Genomic DNA, 23,013 nt, shown 5'->3' on the forward strand with positions numbered 1-23,013 from the left:
TAATTTGAATTGGCCAAGTTTTAACTGTTATTTGCAACATTTTTGTAAGTGCGAAGATACATTAAGCATAGAAAAAAGAGATAAAAGTGGAAAAAGGTGGCAGCATAAAAAAAATAATTGTTTGATATAAAAATTTAACAAATTTAAACATTTTCTGAATAAAACGAAATTGGAAGGCAGTCAAAAGCATTGACAGTTTTGTGACAGCTAATTGGCCAATGTTATATACAATACTAATACAGACTCTAATCAAAAAAGTTTAGTAAATACCTAATAACTGTTTTTTGCCCACCAGAGGCTTAAGTCAGTTTTTACTGCGGTATCATAACCGAAGCTGCGGGTTTGACCGGAATCGAAGTCGGACCCGGACTATTGAGCTGGATTTGGAGTTCGGTTCGAAGTTGATCACGCTTGCCCCGACTTCGAACCTCCCTTCGACTCCGGCCTAATACTCGGACTTAAACGCCGGTTCGAAGTTGAGCACGCTTGCCCCGACTTCGAACCTCCCTCGACTCCGGCCTAATACTCCGACTTACACGCCAAGTGTCAGACTCCGCCCAAGTGAGTATGTAGCTTGATATACTCGTGAGTCGTTATTATTGCCGTAAGCATGAGTGTAAATTAGTGAAGAGGTTAGCATGTCCGCGTTTGACACTGATCGCCTGAGTTCGAATCCTAGCGTGAATTTAGAAGAAAATTTTCAGCGCTGGTTAGCCCCTCCCAATAATGCTGGCGACATTTTTGAGTTACTAGGCCATGTAAAAACTTCTCCCCAAAAAGTGTTACACTGTGGCACGCCGTTCGGACTCGGCTATAAAAAGAAGGGCCCTTATCATTGAGCTTATATTACAATAGGACAGCATTCATTGACATATAAGAAATTTAACCTGATCCTTAATGGGATGTTCAAGGGGAGATTTGTTTTGCACTCACATACGAGGAGTTTTTATTTAATCACGTTCACGCACGAATTCTTGACTTGGTTTGGATGTCGCTTATGAATCATGACAAATCAACGCGCACACCTCTAATCCTGACCTGTCAGAATGCTGATCCACGAAATAAGGCAGGTTGTCTTCTCAGTTATCATGTTCTATGTAGTGTAAGTATTGGGTTGCCCAAAAAGTAATTGCGGATTTTTCATATAGTCGGCGTTGACAAATTTTTTCACAGCTTGTGCCTCTGTAATTGCATTCTTTCTTCTGTCAGTTATCAGCTGTTACTTTAATCTGTTATAAAAAGTATATTTGATTAAAGTTCATTCTAAGTTTTATTAAAAATACATTTACTTTCTTTTAAAAAATCCGCAATTACTTTTTGGGCAACCCAATAGTACCCAATGAGCTATTATCGCAGCAGCCATCCAAATGACAATTTCGGGGGGCAGCTTACCACTGCTTAGAGAAGTCAGGTTGGATCCTTGTAATCTAGAGAAAGAAGTTCAGTCATCTAATCACTCAAACAAACCGCAAAACCTGGACTTTTGTATAACGTTAAAAGAAAGTGACTTACCAGATTCCTAGGATTTATGAGCATTCAAAAGAAATCTGTAAAGAAAAATAACTTCTTAAGTAAAACATTTTTTTAATAAAAAGCATTGGTAAATTATCTTAAAAAAAATGGTACAATTTTCTACAATTTGAGCTGATTGCTCTACCGTTGCTGATTTAGAACGCGGACCATCCGGGGTATTCTAGACAGGTACTATTCTCCGATCCCAATTAAGAGAATCTTTCCTCTGATAGGTGAGGGTCTGATAGGTCGCGAGGGATAGGTGTCGCGCCGAACCTCTCAATAAACTTGAAATCAAGGCTCCTTTTATTTTCTCGTCTCCTTGATTAGTCGAGGTTTCAGTGGTTTAGGAAAACCATTTGTTTATGAAAACCAGCTGTTTTAGGAAAACCACCTGTTTAGGAAAACCAGCTGCTTATGAAAACCAGCTGTTTACGAAAACCAGCTGTTTAGGAAAACCAGCTGTTTATGAAAACCAGCTGTTTGGGAAAACCAGCTGTTTATGAAAACCAGCTATTCAGGAAAACCATCTGTTTATGAAAACCAGCTGTTTATGAGAACCTGCTGTTTAGGAAAACCAGCTGTTTATGAAAACCAACTGTTTATGAAAACCAGCTGTCTATGAAAACCAGCTGTTCAGGAAAACCATCTGTTTATGAGAACCAGCTGTTTATGAGAACCAGCTGTTCAGGAAAACCAGCTGTTTATGAAAACCAGCTGTTTGGGAAAACCAGCTGTTTATGAAAACCAGCTATTCAGGAAAACCATCTGTTTATGAGAACCTGCTGTTTAGGAAAACCAGCTGTTTATGAAAACCAACTGTTTATGAAAACCAGCTGTCTATGAAAACCAGCTGTTCAGGAAAACCATCTGTTTATGAGAACCAGCTGTTTATGAGAACCAGCTGTTTAGGAAAACCAGCTGTTTAAGAAAACCCGCTGTTTAATTCAAATAAATAGCAATAGAGAGTAAAAGCTGTGCTTACTATCCTGCAATTTTTTACTGAAAAAGTACCCGAACAGACCAAATATTTCTTTCTACACCCATTGCAAATTTTGCCAAAACAATACTTTAAGGCACAGCGGGGATACTTCTCTCATAAGAGTGAGCGCTGTCCAATTCAAGCTTTAGTTCAATAATTATAAACTTCCTTTTTATTAACGAGCCTAAACGGCATGTCTGAGAGCGACACCACTTAGTAGAGAAGTTTTACATTGCTGAGTAACTAACAAATATCGCCAGCACTATGAGGGAATAACCACCTCTGAATATTTTTTTCCGTTCTTGACGGAATTTGAAACCAGGCGTCTACTATCAAAGGCGGACATGCTAACCTCTCTTATATGTTGGCCACCATTAAGTCAAATATTTTTCAGTGCAGTTGAATACACATCGAAACCAAGTGACAAATAAGTCGACTCCCAAGGCAAATAATTCCGCTTCATCTATGACACTTATCTAAGCTTTGAAGAAAAACGCTATTACTACACAATGTACAGCAATGTTGAAGCCTCTATTAAATGCACAACACAATGAGTGGACATGTTGTTCTTGAGGTGCATCGGCGGCAGCAACAGCGTTGCCACCGCTTACCGTTCTCCATCTAATGATGATGATGATGCACAACAATGATTATCTGCCTTTCAACTTGAACATTCTTGGTAACTTCCCATAAGTCTTGTCTTCTTTTTTTTTGTAGTTTCCATCTTTTGTGTTTTTCTTTTTGTTTTCAAAAGTACATTTATCACCGGTCCAACGTTGCCGCCAACATTATAAAGAATTACAGCAACGTCGACATCGTTGTCGGCAATATTGAATAACAGACTTACAATGTTTGCCGACTGTAGCCAGAAATGCAACACAACCTAAACTGTTGCCTAAGATGGTTGCTGTTGCTGTTGCTGCAGCTGTCATTGTCGTAATTCCTTCAAAGAGGAGATGATTAAATAATAATCGTAATGACGAACAAACAAACAAATTAGACATGGAAAGATTTGAAAGCATAAACCTGCCACAACCACACAGCGTGGGTGCGAAGGATTAAAAGAGAGATAGTAGGAGGAAGAGCGAAAGACATAGAAGTTTGGTAAAGGGTTGGAAAATTAGTAACAGTGGAGAACTTGGCAAGGTGTGTTACATGGGTGTATAAGTATGCACTGTGGTATTAAAAGGGAAAAACTTCCGGGTGAAAATAAAAACAATCAGCTTTCATGACGGCAAAAAATTCAAATTCCCCATGAACATTCCATTAAGGAAAAGCAGGGATTATTCTTATGCATGACATGATTTCAGTCTTCAAAACCCTTAAAACCGTCATCTAACCCAATCAAAAGAATACTAACAAGTAAAAAGGCGTTAAGTTCGGCCGGGCCGAACTTTGGATACCCACCACCTCGGGTATATATGTAAACCATCTTTCATCAAAATTCGGTGAAAATTTCATACCTTATGTCCCATATCAGTTATATCAAAATAGGTTCCGATTTGGGCCAAATACTAATAAATATACTAGCTAAATCTAAAAATAAACCGATCTGAACTATATACGACACGGATGTCAAAAAGCCTAATGTAAGACACTGTGTCAAACTTCAGTGAAATCGGATTATAAATGCGCCTTTTATGGGGCGAATACTTTAAATAGAGATATCGCTCTACATGGCAGCTATATCCAAATCTGGACCGATTTGGGTCAAGTTGCATAAGAATGTCGAAGAGCCTAATACAAAGCACTATCCCAAATTTCGGCGAAATTGGACAATAAATGCGCCTTTTATGGGGCCAAGACTTCAAATCGAGATATCGGTCTATATGGCAGCTACATCCAAATCTGGACCGATCTGTGCGATATTGCAGAAGTATGTCAAGGCCCTTAACCTAACACACTGTCCCAAATTTCGACGACATCGGACAATAAATGAGCATTTTATGGGCCCAAAACCATAAACCAAGAAATCGGTCTATATGGCAGCTATATCCAAATCTGATCCGATCTGGACCAAGTGGAAGAAAGATGTCGAAGAGGCTAACACAACTCATTATCCCAAATTTCAGCAAAATCGGTTAATAAATGTGGCCTTTATGGGCCTAACACCATAAATCGGAGGATCGGTCTATATGGCAGCTATATCCAAATCTGGACCGATCTAAGCCAAATTCATGGAGGATGTAGATGGGCCTTACACAATTTACTGTCCCGAATATCATCAAAATCGGATAATAAATGTGGGTTTTGTGAGCCTAAGACCCCAAATCGGAGGATCGGTCTATATGGCAGCTATATCCAAATCTGAACCGATATGGGCCAAATTAACGAAGGATGTCGTAGGGCCTAACACAACTCACTGTCCCAAATTCCAGCAAAATCGGATATTAAATATGGCTTTTATGGGCCTTAGACCCTAAATCGGAGGATCGGTCTATATGGCAGCTATATCCAAATCTGGACCGATCTAAGCCAAATTAACGGAGGAAGTCGAAGGGCCTAACACAACTCACTGTCCCAAATTTCAGCAAAATCGGTTAATAAATGTGGCTTTTATGGGCCTAACACCATAAATCGGAGGATCGGTCTATAGGGCAGCTATATCCAAATCTGAACCGACCTGGGCTAAATTAACGGAGGATGTCGAAGGGCCTAACACAACTCACTGTCCCAAATTTCAGCAAAATCGGTTAATAAATGTGGCTTTTATGGGCCTTAGACCCTAAATCGGAGGATCGGTCTATATGGCAGCTATATCCAAATCTGGACCGATCTGAGCCAAATTGACGAAGGATGTTGAAGGGCCTAACACAACTCACTGTCCCAAATTTCAGCAAAATCGGATAATAAATGTGGCTTTTATGGGCCTAAGACCCTAAATCGGCGGATCGGTCTATATGGGAGCTATATCAAGATATAGTCCGATATAGCCCATCTTCGAACTTAACCTGCTTATGGACAAAAAAAAGAATCTGTGCAAAATTTCAGCTCAATATCTCTATTTTTAAAGACTGTAGCGTGATTTCAACAGACAGACGGACAGACGGACGGACATGTCTAGATCGTCTTATATTTTTACGCTGATCAAGAATATATATACTTTATAGGGTCGGAAATGGATATTTCGATGTGTTGCAAACGGAATGACAAAATGAATATACCCCATCCTTCGGTGGTGGGTATAAAAACGAAATCACTATGATTAACGGTCAATTGAATGTCCACTGCGCTCTGCATCATCAGTGTCTCTACCACCATATTTGGTCGCAGCATTTCAACTTTTCATTTTTCTTATAAAATGTTTTGTATAAAGGAAGAACTTTTCTCATCAAGTAGTAATACACAACGAAATCATAGTGATAACATCTTCTTTAGACATTCACTGCGTTTTGCATCATCAGTGTCTCTACGGTCACATTTGATGTCAGTGTACCATCATTTCACACTTTTGATGTAACGGCTTTTTATGAAGGGACACATTTTCTCATCAAGTACTAATACACATAGAAGAGTTCTTTTACCTCTGCAACATCAGTGTCTCTGTGAGCAAATTTTATGTCATCATACCAACTTTTCGGTATTTTGATGGAACTGCTAGTGAAAAAAGTAAAAAAGTGCTAAGTCCGACCGGGCCGAATCTATTGGGTTGACCAAAAAGTAATTACGAATTTTTCATATAATCGGCGTTGAAAAATTTTTTCACAGCTTGTGACTCTGTAATTGAATTCTTTCTTCTGTCAGTTATCAGCTGTTACTTTTAGCTTGCTTTAGAAAAAAAGTGTAAAAAAAGTATATTTGATTAAAGTTCATTCTAAGTTTTATTAAAAATGCATTTACTTTCTTTTAAAAAATCCGCAATTACTTTTTGGACAACCCAATAATATACCCTGCACCATGGATTGTATTTGTCAAGTTCTTTGAATGACTTTTTCAAATACATATGAGCATTATCAAGTTATTGACCGTATAGACCGCACACCTCTAAAATTTCAGGCAAATGGAGTAATAATTGCGCCCTCCAGACACTCAAAGGGTCATACTGGGAGATCGGTTTATATGGCAGCATATCAGGTTATATACCCATTTAGACCACACTTGGAACAATTGTTGGAAGTCATACAAAAATAACATATGCAAAATTTTAACCATATTGGATTAGAATTCCGCCCTCTATAAGCCCAAGCAGTCTTATCGGGAGATCGGTTTATATGGCGGCTTTATCAGGATACAGACTGATTTAGACTATACTCGACACAGTTATTGGAAGTCAAAATAAAACACTTCATGCTAAATTTCGGCCAAGTCGTATAAGAATTGCGCCCTCTGGAAGCTCAAGACGTCAAGACCCAAGATCGGTTTTTATGGCAGCTATATCAGGTTATCAACTGTTTTAGACCATTCTTGGAACAGTTGTTGAAAGTGATACTAAAACTACATATGCAAAATTTTATCTATATTGGATAAGAATTGCGCCCTCTAGAAGCCCATGAGGTCTAATCGGGAGATCGGTTTATATGGCGGCTATATAAGGTAATGGACTAAATTAGACCATACTTGGAACAGTTGTTTGGGAGTCATACCAAAACATTTCATGGAAAATTTCAGCCAAATCGGATAATAATTGCGCCCTCTAGAAGTCAAGTCCCAAGGCCCTCTAGAAGTCAAGTCTAAAAGTCAAGACCTAAAATCAGTTTATATGGCAGCTATATCAAAACATAGACCGATATGTCTCATTTACAATCCCAACCGACCTACACTAATAAGAAGTATTTGTGCACAATTTCAAGCGTCTAGCTTTACTCCTTCGAAAGTTTACGTGCTCTCGACAGACGGACGGACATTGATATATCAACTTTAAATTACATGACGATCAAGAATATATATACTTTATGGGGTCTTAGGCGCATATTTCGAAGTGTTACAAACAGAATGACGAAACTATTGGGTTGCCCAAAAAGTAATTGCGGATTTTTTAAAAGAAAGTAAATGCATTTCTAATAAAGCTTAGAATGAACTTTAATCAAATATACTTTTTTTACACTTTTTTTCTAATGCAATCTAAAAGTAACAGCTGATAACTGACAGAGGAAAGAATGCAATTACAGAGTCACAAGCTGTGAAAAAATTTGTTAGCGCCGACTATTTGTTAACGCCGCAATTACTTTTTTGGAAACCCAATAGTATACCCCCCATCCTATGGTGGAGGGTATAAAAATGGCATATGACCATTTGGCTATGTATCTTCAATCTCAAATGCATTTTCTTCGAATTTTCACTTCTTTTACATTTTTGTAAATTATTTTAAACTTTTCTTTATTACTCTGACCACGGTCCCCTTAATGCCTAGACATTTATCTACAATGACTTGTAGAAGGCAAACAAACATCTATCTAACGGACAGACACCTTCTTGGATTAGCAGACGAAAGCAATTATGGCATATTGTTAGGTTGTGTTTGTCGGTACTTCTTACCGGACAACAGAGTATGTGGAGAGAGGCGGGGACAGGAAACGTAATCAAACGAATCATAGCTGATGAAAAATCTTTCTTGGAATTCTTTTACCCGCCATCGCTACTTATTGCAGCGAATTGCTGTCAATGATTTGTTGATTGGATATTTAGCTTTGGTTCAGGTTGTGATGGTGATAATGACGGCAAATCCTTTTTTCTTCCAAAGAATTGTTCTTTGAATTTCCAAAGACTCTTATCGATAAGAGCTAGAGAGAGAGAGAGGGAACGCTTTTTAATGCCATTGTTCTTTGGTATGGCATGGAAGTTGAGTTTGAATGAATTTGGATTTCAAGCACCATGACGTAGCTGGGGAACACAATACATCGCAGCATTAAAGTTATTTTCAGTTTTAACTTCTTTTTTCCGATTATGACATTGAATGAGATGTGAAGTAAAAAAATATAAAAAAAAACAGGAAAACAGCCATTTCGGAGATATTCGAAATGAGAAAACTTTTGTAAAGGTAGAAGAAAATATGGATCTAAAAGATAAGATGAACAACATTTTAAGGGTTATTTTAAGTTCGACGAAATTTTTTCTAGACGTAATTTTTCCCTGCCGGCACGGGATAACTTGAGCACCACATAGGTTGGAACTTTAAGCCCCGACTTGTGTGGTGGTCATCGTAATCACGGGAAGCTTATCTGAGAGCTGCCGGGAGCGTCCACAGGTGGCGGATAGTGAAATGCTTCGTTTTTATGCAGGTACCAATGATACTCGAGATTACAAGGCGAATTATTGGCGCTTTTAAATAACCAATAGCCAACATTAGCGTCTGTTCCCAGAATACGGGCGAGCGTCAGAACTTGGAGCAAGAAACATGTGAAATTTCACAAAAACCATGCGGGGCGCTGGGCTGGGCCAGTAAGCCGACCTCGTGAAATTACAATTACTCTGAGAAACAAAAGAAAAGAAAAAACTGACCCCCCTAACATTGACGAATCACTCAAACGAAAAAAGGACCATGATTTGGGGATCTGCACCTGCAATGTCCGCATTCTCTACAGAGAAGGTGCAGTATACGTACTGACGGATGTATTGGAGAAGTACAAGGCAGATATTACCGCCTTACAGGAAGTGCTATGGACCGGGAATGGCTTCACAAAAACACCAAGTAGTGACGAACTATACTATAGCTGCCATAACAAGAGACATGTATTTGCTGTGGATTTAAGGTTAGTCGGAGATTGAAAGACTTAATCTCCAGCTTTACTTCGGTTGATAAGAGGCTAGCCACAATCCGCATAAAAGCCAAAATTCTTCAACATCAGCCTTATTTCTGTCCATGCTCCGACGGAAGACAAGGACGAGCAGACCAAGGATATTTTCTATGAGCACCTAGAGAGAGAATACGACTGCTGCCCCGTTCATGATATTAAAATCGTTCTGGAAGATTTTAATGCGAAGATAGGGAAGGAAGACATCTTTGGTCCAACAGTCGGAAAGTTTAGCCTCCACGAGATAACGTCCAGTAATGGGTTGAGGCTGATAGATTTCGCCGCGGCAAAAAACATAGTAGCACCAGATTTCAACATAAAAATATTCACAAAGTCACATAGCTGTCAACCAATCAAAACACGAGGAACCAAATTGATCACGTTGTGATGGATGGAAGACATTCATCCAGCGTATTATCCTCTCCCCACATGGTTATCACCCGTTCAAAACACAAGAAACCAAATTGATCACGTTGTAGTAGATGGCATTCATCCAGCATATTAGATGTACAACCGATCGGAGGAGCGAATATAGATTCGGATCAATTGCTTGTTGCAGCAAAGGTTCGCACCCGTCGGAGCATGGAGAGAACAGTACGATCGGACACTGAATGTAAGCTGGACATCGAAAAGCTGCAAACAGAACAGATGGCAACGGCATACTCCACTCGACTGACCCAACTGCTTAATGAAAGCGGCAAACCATTGCCCATGCTATGGAAAGGGCAGCGAAATCCGTACTTGGGAATCGAAAGCCTCTCCCAAGAAACCCAAGAGTGTCGAGATGCTACTGATACCAAGAATGCGACATACAGAGCCACCCTGCAATCAGTAGCAACGCGCCAGTTGAAGGAAAGGTATTGAGAGAGGTGAAAAGTCTATTTCGCAGAAAGAAAAAAGATTTGGGAAGACGTGAGTGTGAGCGAATTGAGATGTACAGGAGTCAGAATGACGTCCGGAAATGCTACCAAAAAATTAAATATCAAACCGGTGGCTTTGGTACAGGCACATTCGTCTCCTGAGATAAAAAAAGGAAATCTGGTATCTTATACAGATAGTGTGCTGAGGATATGGAAAGAATATTTTACCCAACTGCTAGTGTCCGACGTGGGCGAAGAAGAGGATACCGCAGAACCAATCCTTGATGATGGTATAGAATGTTTATATTCTAATCAAAATGAGGTCCAAGTAGCTGTGACCCGACTGAAGAGCAACAAGGCAGCAGGAGCCGACGGGTAACCCGCTGAACTATTTAAGACATGAGGCGACACGCTGTTAAGGCGTATGCAGCATCTTTTCTGCGCTATCTGGCTAGAAGAACGTATACCCGATGATTGGAACCTCAGCATACCATGTCCCGTTCACAAAAAGGTCATGTGCCAATAAGACGGAATGTGTCAATTACAGCGGAATAAGTCTCCTCCCCATCGCTTACAAGATACTCTCGAGCGTACAGTATGAAAAATGAAAACCTAAAGTCAATGAGATAGTTGGGCCCTATCAATGCGGCTTTAGATTTGGTAAATCCACCATAGGCCAGATATTCACACTGCGCCAAATCCTGGAAAAGACCCGAGAAGGACAAATCAACACCTACCATCTCTTTCTTGACTACAAAGCCACTTTCGACAGCCCTATACGTTCAAAGGTATTTCAAGCCATGTCTGATTTTGGTATTCCTGCTAAACTAATAAGACTTTGCAGGATGATACTTGCTGATACGCGTTCCTCAGTAAGAATAGGAGAGAATCTCTCCGGACCATTCAATACCAAACGAGGTTTCAGACAAGGAGACATCCTATTGTGTGAGCTCTTTCATATCCTGCTGGAGATGATTATAAGAGATGCAGATGTTCATAAATATGGCACAATAATCACAAGAGAACACATGCTACTCGCCTATGCCGACGACATTGACATCATAGGTCGATCACCGGAAGTAGACTTTAAATAAATCGAAAGAGAGTCAGTGAATATAGGACTGGCAGTAAATGGAGATAAAACGAAATGGATGGTATCAACTCCCAAAACGCCCTGTTCCCTGTTGGGAACAACAACTTTGAGATAGCCAGCAACTTTACGGCACCGCCGTAACCGAAACGAATGACACCAGTTTTGAAATAAAGCGAAGAATCATACTGGCAAACAGACGCTACTTTAAATAAAATAGGCAGATTAGAAACAAGGCCAAGCCTCTCGACAGACGAAAATTACGCTATAAAAGACACAGATACTACTCGTGTTGTTATATGTAGTCAGGCTCCTGTAGTTGAGCAAGTTCGTTCCGGTCCAACGACCGCGGGACCAGGGTGGACATTGGTTATTTAAAGGCACCAATAACTCGCCTTGTCACATCGAGAATCATAGGCACCCCGTATTTGTGCAAGAGCCGGGCGACACTCTCACTGAGACTCTCCGCTCGATAACGCTGATTGTCCGCGACTGCCATTGCAGCTACTCTGTATGGAGCATTCCACTATCCGCAACCAGTGGACGCGCCCGGTAGCTCGCAGCTAAGCTTCTCGTGACAGCAATGAATTCCAGCCTGTATGGTGCTCACAAATATCCCGTGCCGGAGTACAATTGTGAAAGCAGACAAGACAGTGCTTGGAGTGTTTGAGAGAAAGATTCTTCGTAAAATATATGGACCAGTTTGCGTTAATGAAGAATATTGGCGTCGTATGAACCACGAGCTGTATGACGACGATAGCATAGTTACACATATCAAAATACAACGGCTGCGTTGGCTAGGTCATGTTGTCAGAATGGATGAAGAAGCTCCAGCAAAGAAGTCTTTTGAAGGCAAACACGATGGTACACGCAAACCGGGAAGACCAAAAGCCCCATGGAAAAATCAAGTGGTGGGAGACACATCGAAACTTGTTGTCATAGATTATAGAAGGAGCGCCGAAGATCGAGGAATTGGAAGGCTATTCAAAGTTCGGCTAATGCGACAAACGTTCTGTCATCGCCAATTAAAGTTATGGAACAAAATTTGAACGACGTTATTTCTAAAGACAAAATTCGGGCGGAATTTTTTCTAAAGACAAAGTATTGACGAAATGTTTTCTAAAAAAAAAAATTTCAATCATTTTTTTTTAAATTTCGTCTAAATTTTTTCTAACGACAAAATTTCGATAATATTTTTTTAAAGTCAAAATTATGAAAAAAAAAATTTTCTCAAGACGACGAAATTTCCTTTGAAGACAAAATTTGGACGAAATTTTTTCAAAAAGCCAGATTTGGAAAAAATAATTTAAGGATATTTACGAAATTTTTTTTCAAAGGCAAAATTCGGACGAAATTTTTTCTACATATACAACACTTTCAGGGTTATTTGAAGGACAATAATATTTCGACGAAAATTGGATGAAAGTTTTCTAAAAACAAAATTTGGACGAAATATTTTCCAAAGACAAAATTTGGACGAAATTTTTTTAAAAACAAAATTTTTAAGATCTATTTTTTTTCTAAAGGCCAAATTTTGAGGAAATATTTTTGGGCCAAAATGTCAATGAAATGTTTTTTCAAGACAAAAGTTCGAAAGACAAAGAAATTTGGACAGAATTTTTCTAAAGACAAAAATTCGATAACTTTTTTAAATTTTACGAAAAGTTTTTTTTTTTTTTGAAGTCAAAATTTTGAAGAAATTTTTATAAAGACAAAGTTTCGACGAAAGTTTTTCTTAAACAAAAGTTGGACGAAATTTTTTATAAAGACCAAATTTAGACGAAATATTTTTGGAACAACATTTCGACGACATTTTTTCTCAAGACAAAAGTTCGACGAAATTTTTTCTAAAGACAAAATTCGGACGAAATTTTTTTTCTATAGATAAAATTTGGACAAATTTTTTTCAAAGACAAGATCTGGACAAAATTTTTTTTAAGACAAAATGTTGATGAAATTTTTTTTCAAAAACAAAATTTGGACGAAATATGTTCTAAAAACAAAATTTAAAATTTAATTTTTAAGCATTTTTTTCTAAAAACATAATTGGACTAAGTTTTTTTAAAGACAAAGTTTAGGCGTTTTCTTAAGAAAACGATATTTTTCTTACGAGAAAATTTGGACTTCATTTTTCCTAGAGACAAAATTCCGACAAAATTTTTCTAAAGACAAAATTTGGATGGAATTTTTCTGTAGACAAAATTCGTTTGAAGAAAAAATTTCGACGATAATTTTTTTAAATTTCGACAAATATTTTTTTTTTTTTAAACAAAATTTCGAAATGTTAAGGGAATGTTTCGACAAAATTCTTTCTAAAACAAAATTTGGACGAAATTTTTTCTAAAGGCCAAATTTGGACGAAATATTTTATGAAAATTTTGAAGAAATTTTTCTCATGACAAAATTTGTAATTTTTTTTCTAAAGACAAAATTTTTTCGAAGACAAATTCGGACGAAATTTTTTCTATACATAAAATTTGGACAAATTTTTTCTTTAGGCAAAATTTGGAAAATTTTTTTTTAAGACAACATTTTTAGGAATTTTTTCTAAGGACAAAATAGGGACAAATTTTTTTGAGACAAAATTTAGATACTTTTTTCTAAAAACAAAATTTTAACGCATTTTTGTTTTCAAAAATCGTCAAAATTTAGATGATTTTTTTCAGACGAAATTTTTTCTGAAGACAAAATTTTTTTGGAGACAAAACTTTTTCTATCGCCTTTTTTTAGGGACAAAAAATTTTACTAGTGACAAAATTTCACTGAATTCTTTTTTCTATACAATTTTTTGAGTTTCAAGTTTTTTGCCCGTTAAATTAAATTTTACAATTTTTGTTTGTTTCTCCCTCGAGACAAGCTCAATGATCGGAGATTTTTCTTTACAAATGGAAAAGGAAAGCCAAAGATCGCAACACACACCAACCACTTAAGATGCGTTTCGTAATTTGGTTTAGAATTACTTATATGCTATATTAGGTGTGAAGGATTCAAGGGCCGTACGTTGGTACGTTGACTTGTACCGATTTTATTGCGAAAACGCCTCTAAGATATAAATAACACATTAACCATGTTCGACGACCCTGTCTATTAGCTGTACCTCCAATGTTTTTTCACAATTTTTTTTTTAGAAAAAATTTTGTCAAAATTTTGTATATAGAAAAAAATTCATGGAAAATTTATCTTTAGAAAAAGCTTAGTGGATATATTGATTTTTGAAAAATTTCGTCATAGTTTTTGTTACAAAAGTTTTCTCCGAAATTTTATCTTTAGAAAAAATTTTGTTGAAAATTTCGTCTAAGAAAAATTTTGCTATCTTCGATTTTACCATTTTCTTCCAAATTTTGTCTTTACAAAAAATTTCTCCGTAATATTATCTTTAGAAAAAATTTCGGCATTAGAATTTTTTTTTTAATTTTTGTCCGATCAAATATAGTCTTAAAAAAATTTTTTTCCTTTCAAAAAAATTTCGCTGAAATTTTGTCTTAAGAGAAATTTGTTTAAAATTTTGTCTCTAGAAAAGTTGTCGTCGAAATTTGTTCCCCTATGATTACATTCTTTCACGGTCTCATCACTTAAGCTTTCCAAAACTTCTTTTACACCTTAATGTCTCTTTTTGTTCTTTTCGTCAACTTCAAACTTTTTGTTTTTGTCATTTTATCCACTCTTACCATATTTATAGATATTAGAAATTTGCCAAGTCAGCAACAGTGGTTGTAACACATTGTGCTTGTCCCCCTCCCCCCACACAAATAGCAACATCATATGAGTAGTTTGACTGACCTATTTGGGAAGAACAGAAAATTCAACAAAAACTTCCTAGTTTTTCGTCTTTTTTTTGACATTGTCATCATTCCTTGAATGGCAGCAAGTATTTCCCATGAAGCTGCAGCAGACAAACAAAAAGCAGCAGAAAGATAGCGGCATGGATATGCTAAGTGGTCGTTCATCTTAAGATTTATCGTTGTAAACTTGAGCAAGAGATTATATTTAATGTGGTCGACGACGGTCGTTCGTTGGTCGTTTGCTTTTCGACTGAGTGAAAAAGTTCAATAAAAACTTTGAATTTCCGTTGTTGTTGTAGTTGCCGTCATAGTTGTTGCAGTGGTATTTTGGGCATTTTGAACGAAGGATAGATTATATTCCCATCAAATTCCTTGATTGAATATCTCTTGAGCGTAAAGTGTGTAAATATTCAACAATTTCACAAACAACCATTCAACTCAAATTCTTGGAAAATTGAAGAACTAAATTTCTTTTATTGTTTGTGCGGAGCATTTTGCATATCGCCCATGGATAAGGAAACTTTGAACAAGAATGAGAGTAGAAAGAATTACCAGGAAGAATACAAGTTTAGTGTAGTTCTAACAAACTTTTTTGTGGGCAGACAATGAAGAATTTCGTGAAATCTCAATGACTTCAAAAGCAGAGAGGGAAAGCGAAAAGAGAATTAAGGTGAATATTTCGGCAAGAACTTAAGTTCAGGTGAAATCTGGGTTATTTCCCGGATTTCTGAGAAAGGACAATGGAACTTAAACCTTGAGCAAGTAAGAGACAGTGAAAATTTTTACTGGTTGATACTCATGTTCCAATGAGTTTGAAAACCGCAATACTTCCCTAACCCAAGAAACTACCCACAAAAATCTTTTTAAAAGAGGCAAGCCTATGGTGGAATGTGGGTTAAGAATGTTCCAGCTGTTTAAATAGGCCACATCAAAATGAGTGATCTTAGTAATATTTTAACAATCCCTATGGGAGCTCATGCGCCTACTGTTGCATAATTTCCGTGAAGATTTCATTAAGGAACATCGAGAAAAATTCTCGCATATCAATATGTGCTTTTTGATTTAAATGAAATTCATATACTCATTTTTTACGGCATGTCTATTGACGTAGAAGTTTTTTTTTTTTAAATTTTTTGCTTACAAAAAAATTTTTTAGAATGATATTAAAAAATTTTAAATTAAAAAAAAAAAATATTTTCTAGGCCAGTGTGTTTTTATAACGAAAGAAAGTAGTAGGCTTATCGCCACCAATGCAACAAGTAACTAAAACGATTTCCAGAAATATCACTGCTAAGAATTTAGAGAAAAATTTTTGCGTGATTTTTTTTTATATAAAAAATTGCCGACTTCGACAAGCCAAATTACCCCAAATTTCTTAGTAAGTTTCATTTCATTGTACGACAAACAACAACATATCAACATAACATACGTTAGCCATAAACGTAGATTATTTAACATAACTTACATTGTTAATTGTACACCCTTTAGCAGCTTCGCCTACGGTAATAGGACCTTGCTTTTGTTGTAAAACCAAAAACCCTTTAATGACAAAAGAGCTTAGATAATGGGCAATAGCACGTAGTGGATGATACTCACACAATTGCACTACTTAGGAGGCTACCGTCCGCCAGATACCAGAGATACGTTCACAAGTTCACCCAGATCTCAGAAGAAACGGCTCCCCAGAAAGGAGAGCCTACGTCTCTGCAGACCCGGACAGAAACATAGCAAGTGCTCAATAGTCTCTTCCTCATCCTATCGAGGCAACTCCTACAGAAGTAATTGTGCGATATCCCCATGCGCGCCGCCATGCGTCCGGTTATGACCCTTGTCAAAGTACTCATCGACCGCTTATCGAACGCCAGCAATTCCTTCATTTTCCTCCGGTCGATGACCGGCTATAGCGCTCTCGCAGTTCAGCAATCATCTACCGAATCCCATCTCGCCACCGACGCCGCCCTGGCCATGCCATCTACTGTGTTCAGTAGCTCGACAAATGGCACGTAGGCAAGACCGATGACAGGTCCGCCCGGCGCAGACGAACCCCTCCTGGCGCACTCGTCCGCCCTCTCATTTCCTGGAATCTCCTCATGCTTAGGAACCCATGTTAGCATCACATCGTGGGCCCGGAGCCTATTCAGGGATTCCAAACCGTCTGCCACGCATTTCGACCTCAACATCCTCGACCCCAAGGCCTTGAGTGCCGCCATACTGTCCATATAAATTCTGAGTTTAGAGGGTGCCAGGTAGTCGGAGATTCTCTTCAGTCTACCCTTCGTATCCATAACACCCAGAACCGAACTGTGGCCGTACCCATCCTCCTTCAGAATGCCGAGCTCTCTCAGCCTAAGCAATGGGCTGCATAGCCAGCGTTCTGACTTTACCCCTCGGACCCAGGAGCCTCTGAGCCGTTGATCACCCGTTTGTGGAAAACGCCTACTCCCGGTGACCTAGTGCCATGAACATGCAGTGAGTGAATCACGTCTATGTGTATAGCAAACCCAGTTTTCTGTTCTTGCCCTTCAAACACAGAAGCCACTGAGCTTTTGACCGGTGACCTAAGGCCTCGACTTCGTCTCGTTGATCTCGTTGACCAGCCTATTCATTGTTCTGCCGTTGTTACTCAGACACTGGAGCCACTGAACAAGCGTTCGTGCCAACTGCCTACCCCCGGGTCCCGCTGACCTAGTGCCTCTTTCGCCCACTGAGTAAATCATGTATCAGTGCCAAGTCTAGCAGGCGTTCTGCATTTGTCCCTCAGACACAGGAACCGCTGAGCTAATGACCACGCATTCGTGACAACCGCCTACTCCCTCATCCCGTTGACCAAGTGTCTCGATTACGGCGAGCATGAACCAAATCCCGGTAACCTAAGTAGCCAGTTATTCGTTCAGTGACCCGCTGACACAGATGCCGCTGAGTCATTGATCGCGCGTTCGTGCCAAACGTCTCTGTGCCACGATAACGCCGGTATCTAGCAAAGGTTACACAAATGAACCATTCGGCCAAAAACGATTTATCTCAGTAGTGCATGGTCCGGTTAGCTGGCCACTCAATTACAAACTGGTGTGAGTTCCTGAAAAGTTTAGTATTTCTGAGAAACATCCTTACGTCGGGAATGAGCAGACGTATATCTGTGGAACACACACCACGGAAGTACCGATAGAACAGCATTGCGCACCCCACATTTCGATGATGATCAAGGGAAAAATATACTTGGATGCGCTACCGTCATCAATCACTGCCCTTTGGACACGGCTCCAAAGTTCGAAGAACGTTTTAGAAGCTTCTGCCTCTAAATATATGTGAGTTATATTCTCGAACTCTCCTCTCAGTAAGTCCATTGCTACGCGTGCTGTGTGGCCTGTGGCACCGTATTGTTGAAACCACATGTCATGCAAGTCAAGCTCTTACACTTTGGACAAAAAAAAAATTGGACCATCTCACGGTAGCGCTCACCATTCACAACCATTTACAGTTACGTTACGATTCGCATCATCTTTGAAGAAGTGCGTTCCAATGATGCCACCAGCCCATAAACCGCACCGAACTGTGACTTTTTCTGTATGCATTGGTAGTTCTTGCATTGCTTTCGGCTGATCTTCACTCCAAAATCAATAATTATGCTTATTTACGTACTCATTGAGCCAAAAATGAGCTTCGTCGCTAAAGAAGAAGAATCGCTCTATGAACTTTCTTAACAGATCACGCATTCTGATAATAAAAATTAAATAATTTGCAAGCGTTGTCCGTTTGTAAGACGATTCTTGGTTAAATTATAGACCAAACTGAAGATGTTTGGGAGTGAAACAAAATACGAAACGTGCGTGAGCTGTTTAAACCAGTTTTGCCAAAAAGATAATGGCTAAAAAATCCCCCTTTAGTTACTAGATGTACTACAAGAAATGTTTCATATTATTCGGTATTGCAGAATCAATCAAAGTGCCAAATCATGTACAAACAGCTATAAGATCTGTAAAATGATATGATATGAAGATATCAGACTTATGATGCAATGTTAAGTGTTAAAAAAATAGTTCTTAATATCGAGTCAGCATATAAACATTGAAGTGGGCGAATCTGATAAAAGGAATTGAGCACCTAGTAGTTTATATATGATAAAAAAAGGAAAAACATGAATATAGCATTAAAAGATATAAATAGAATAGTCAAAATAAAAAGAATAATGGAATTCGGAGGGGAGTCACAGGAACAAACAAAAGTTATGCCATAAGTTTGGGTGTGGGTTTGTGGTAAATCGGAAATAAGACACCTTGCATCACGATATACTTCGATATAAAATTCGCCAAATTTATTTACATCAATATTTTCGGCACACATGGATCGCTAGAAAACAAGGACGGGTAGATCAAGGACACGACATTAAAATCCTGTTAGTAGATTTAAATGCTAACATAAATTAAACGGTTGGAAATTCATCCGATATTGAATGGAGGCAAAGATTTTTTCTTAGAGACGCTGATAATGCAGAACGGAGTTGTCTTCCAAATGAGACAGTTACAACAGTAAACTTTAAAAACTCCACAAATGCAGAGTTAATAGTAGACAAAATCATTTGCTAAAGGAAACTAAAGAATGTGCTATATAAATATTGCATAAGTATTTCTCTATGAAAAACCTCTGTTGAAATTTTGGGGAGGCTTTTGTTCACTGCAAACTAAAAGCAACACTGCGTAGTGATTGATTGAATTCCAAGTACTTAAGCACTCCCCTTACGAGCATTAACCAAATTTGGCAGCAAACAACTATTGGCTTTTCGCTCAAGTGCAGATCTACTCTAATGAAGTCCAAGACCATGTGATTTAATTATTCAATTTTCGACAACCACATCCCATAGTACTCCTTAAAAGTTTATTGTACTTCTGTAAAAACAATATGGAAAGTTCATATGAATTCGTATGTAGAAATACATTATCTTTCTTTGATAGATGATGATAAATATTTGGGAATATCCCCTTGAAGTGTGTGTGAGTGTGTGTTTGTAATCCAAAGTTGAGTGTATCCTCAGGGGAAATCTTTTGAGAGCTTAAATAGCCAAAACACAAGGACAGACAAAACAAAAAGCCACACAAAACTTTGTGTTTATAGATAGTAGACACTATAACTTCAGAAGTGGAGTTTAAGTATGAAGAGGTTTCACGAAAGGCCTTTTTTAAAAGCAAATATAAGGCTTTTCGTTAAAAAAATATAAACATTTTCAAACCCAAAGGAGAGTTTCTTCATTCATATAGAAATTGCCAAATGCATTTCAAAAAATTTCCTCCTCTCAAAAATCTCAATACATCTTTCTACCAGATCCCTCCCTAAAATAAAAACCCCTAATGAAAGGTACTGAATTAGCTTGTGCTGAGAATTCATAAGGCCTTTATGTAGAAAACCTTCCACAAAAATGTGTTTGCAAAAAGTTCTAATGCTTGTTGCGCTTGTTCTTGACAACTTACAAAGCTGCATGGGAAAGCAACAGCAACAGACGAGCATAGCTAAGCCATGTCGAGAACTTCATGTGTTGCACCAAAACTTGTAGCAAAATAACTGGAAGACATCATAGTCTACACCGACACCCAGGAATATGACTTACACACATATGCACATATCTGACATTAGAGTGCATACAGTGCATATTCCCCAAATATATTCCGTTTTTGCTTTTTTGCATGGCACAGCTTAATAACTAATCCAACAGCGAACATAATGGCGTGATAGAGCATAGAGTTTTTACTGTATGGCATGAAGGGAGGAGAAATACAGGCGCTGGCTAAGGATTATTTCAGCTTTTACATTTGCATCAAAGCAGTGAGGGTGAATTCGGTAGTATAGGAGGAAGAACAGCGGAAGCCATTTGCCATATCCATTAGGAACAAATACGGAAGGAACTGTGTCGTATAAAACAACTATGGTAAGTATGGAAAATAGAAGTGCGGTATTTAAGGAAGAATGTTTCCTCTAGGAAATCTTCAAGTCAGAGCGACTGAGGGGAATATTTCCTAAAGAAAAAGTGAAACTCAAAGCGACTGTGGGGAATTTCTTTTAGGATATCTTCACTTCAGAGCAACTGAGGGGAATTTCCTATAGGAAATCTTCACCTCAGACTGTCTGAGGGGAATTTCCTATAGGAAATCTTCACCTCAGACCGTCTGAGGGGAATTTCCTATAGGAAATCTTCACCTCAGACTGTCTGAGGGGAATTTCCTATAGGAAATCTTCACCTCAGACTGTCTGAGGGGAATTTCCTATAGGAAATCTTCACCTCAGACTGTCTGAGGGGAATTTCCTATAGGAAATCTTCACCTCAGACTGTCTGAGGGGAATTTCCTATAGGAAATCTTCACCTCAGACTGTCTGAGGGGAATTTCCTATAGGAAATCTTCACCTCAGACTGTCTGAGGGGAATTTCCTATAGGAAATCTTCACCTCAGACTGTCTGAGGGGAATTTCCTATAGGAAATCTTCACCTCAGACTGTCTGAGGGGAATTTCCTATAGGAAATCTTCACCTCAGACTGTCTGAGGGGAATTTCCTATAGGAAATCTTCACCTCAGACTGTCTGAGGGGAATTTCCTATAGGAAATCTTCACCTCAGACTGTCTGAGGGGAATTTCCTATAGGAAATCTTCACCTCAGACTGTCTGAGGGGAATTTCCTATAGGAAATCTTCACCTCAGACTGTCTGAGGGGAATTTCCTATAGGAAATCTTCACCTCAGACTGTCTGAGGGGAATTTCCTATAGGAAATCTTCACCTCAGACTGTCTGAGGGGAATTTCCTATAGGAAATCTTCACCTCAGACTGTCTGAGGGGAATTTCCTATAGGAAATCTTCACCTCAGACTGTCTGAGGGGAATTTCCTATAGGAAATCTTCACCTCAGACTGTCTGAGGGGAATTTCCTATAGGAAATCTTCACCTCAGACTGTCTGAGGGGAATTTCCTATAGGAAATCTTCACCTCAGACTGTCTGAGGAGAATTTCCTATAGGAAATCTTCACCTCAGACTGTCTGAGGGGAATTTCCTATAGGAAATCTTCACCTCAGACTGTCTGAGGGGAATTTCCTATAGGAAATCTTCACCTCAGACTGTCTGAGGGGAATTTCCTATAGGAAATCTTCACCTCAGACTGTCTGAGGGGAATTTCCTATAGGAAATCTTCACCTCAGACTGTCTGAGGGGAATTTCCTATAGGAAATCTTCACCTCAGACTGTCTGAGGGGAATTTCCTATAGGAAATCTTCACCTCAGACTGTCTGAGGGGAATTTCCTATAGGAAATCTTCACCTCAGACTGTCTGAGGGGAATTTCCTATAGGAAATCTTCACCTCAGACTGTCTGAGGGGAATTTCCTATAGGAAATCTTCACCTCAGACTGTCTGAGGGGAATTTCCTATAGGAAATCTTCACCTCAGACTGTCTGAGGGGAATTTCCTATAGGAAATCTTCACCTCAGACTGTCTGAGGGGAATTTCCTATAGGAAATCTTCACCTCAGACTGTCTGAGGGGAATTTCCTATAGGAAATCTTCACCTCAGACTGTCTGAGGGGAATTTCCTATAGGAAATCTTCACCTCAGACTGTCTGAGGGGAATTTCCTATAGGAAATCTTCACCTCAGACTGTCTGAGGGGAATTTCCTATAGGAAATCTTCACCTCAGACTGTCTGAGGGGAATTTCCTATAGGAAATCTTCACCTCAGACTGTCTGAGGGGAATTTCCTATAGGAAATCTTCACCTCAGACTGTCTGTGTTGAATTTCCTATAGGAAATCTTCACCTCAGACTGTCTGAGGGGAATTTCCTATAAGAATCTTGACCACAAACTGTCGGTGTTAATTCTATGGCATTAACTTTAATTCCTTTCGTTATATCTCATTAAATTTCAATTAAAATTTCTCTTACCCCACACATATCCATTAACAACTTCAATTGTTCATTATTTGTATAGAAAGATATTTGTCAAATTTGTTCCGGCTGTTTGCTGATTCAAACTGAAATCTCATGCCCAACTATTATTTATCAACCGGATTTGAATGACGATTATTAAA

The 23,013-nt window shown here is 38.5% G+C and overlaps 1 protein-coding gene across 5 annotated transcripts in view; it reads right to left on the reverse strand.

Annotated features, from left to right (window-relative positions):
- The window catches only part of LOC106087249 (polypeptide N-acetylgalactosaminyltransferase 5), a 217,809-nt gene that overhangs the window by 166,411 nt on the left and 28,385 nt on the right, over positions 1–23,013 (reverse strand). For all 5 annotated transcript variants that reach the window (XM_059364355.1, XM_013252223.2, XM_059364356.1 and 2 more), the window contains one exon: positions 1,513–1,547. The gene's annotated coding sequence lies outside the window, so the exon portion shown is untranslated. The remainder of the gene's footprint in view (positions 1–1,512; positions 1,548–23,013) is intronic.

Source organism: Stomoxys calcitrans, chromosome 3, assembly GCF_963082655.1.
Source record: "Stomoxys calcitrans chromosome 3, idStoCalc2.1, whole genome shotgun sequence".
NCBI lineage: Eukaryota > Metazoa > Arthropoda > Insecta > Diptera > Muscidae > Stomoxys > Stomoxys calcitrans.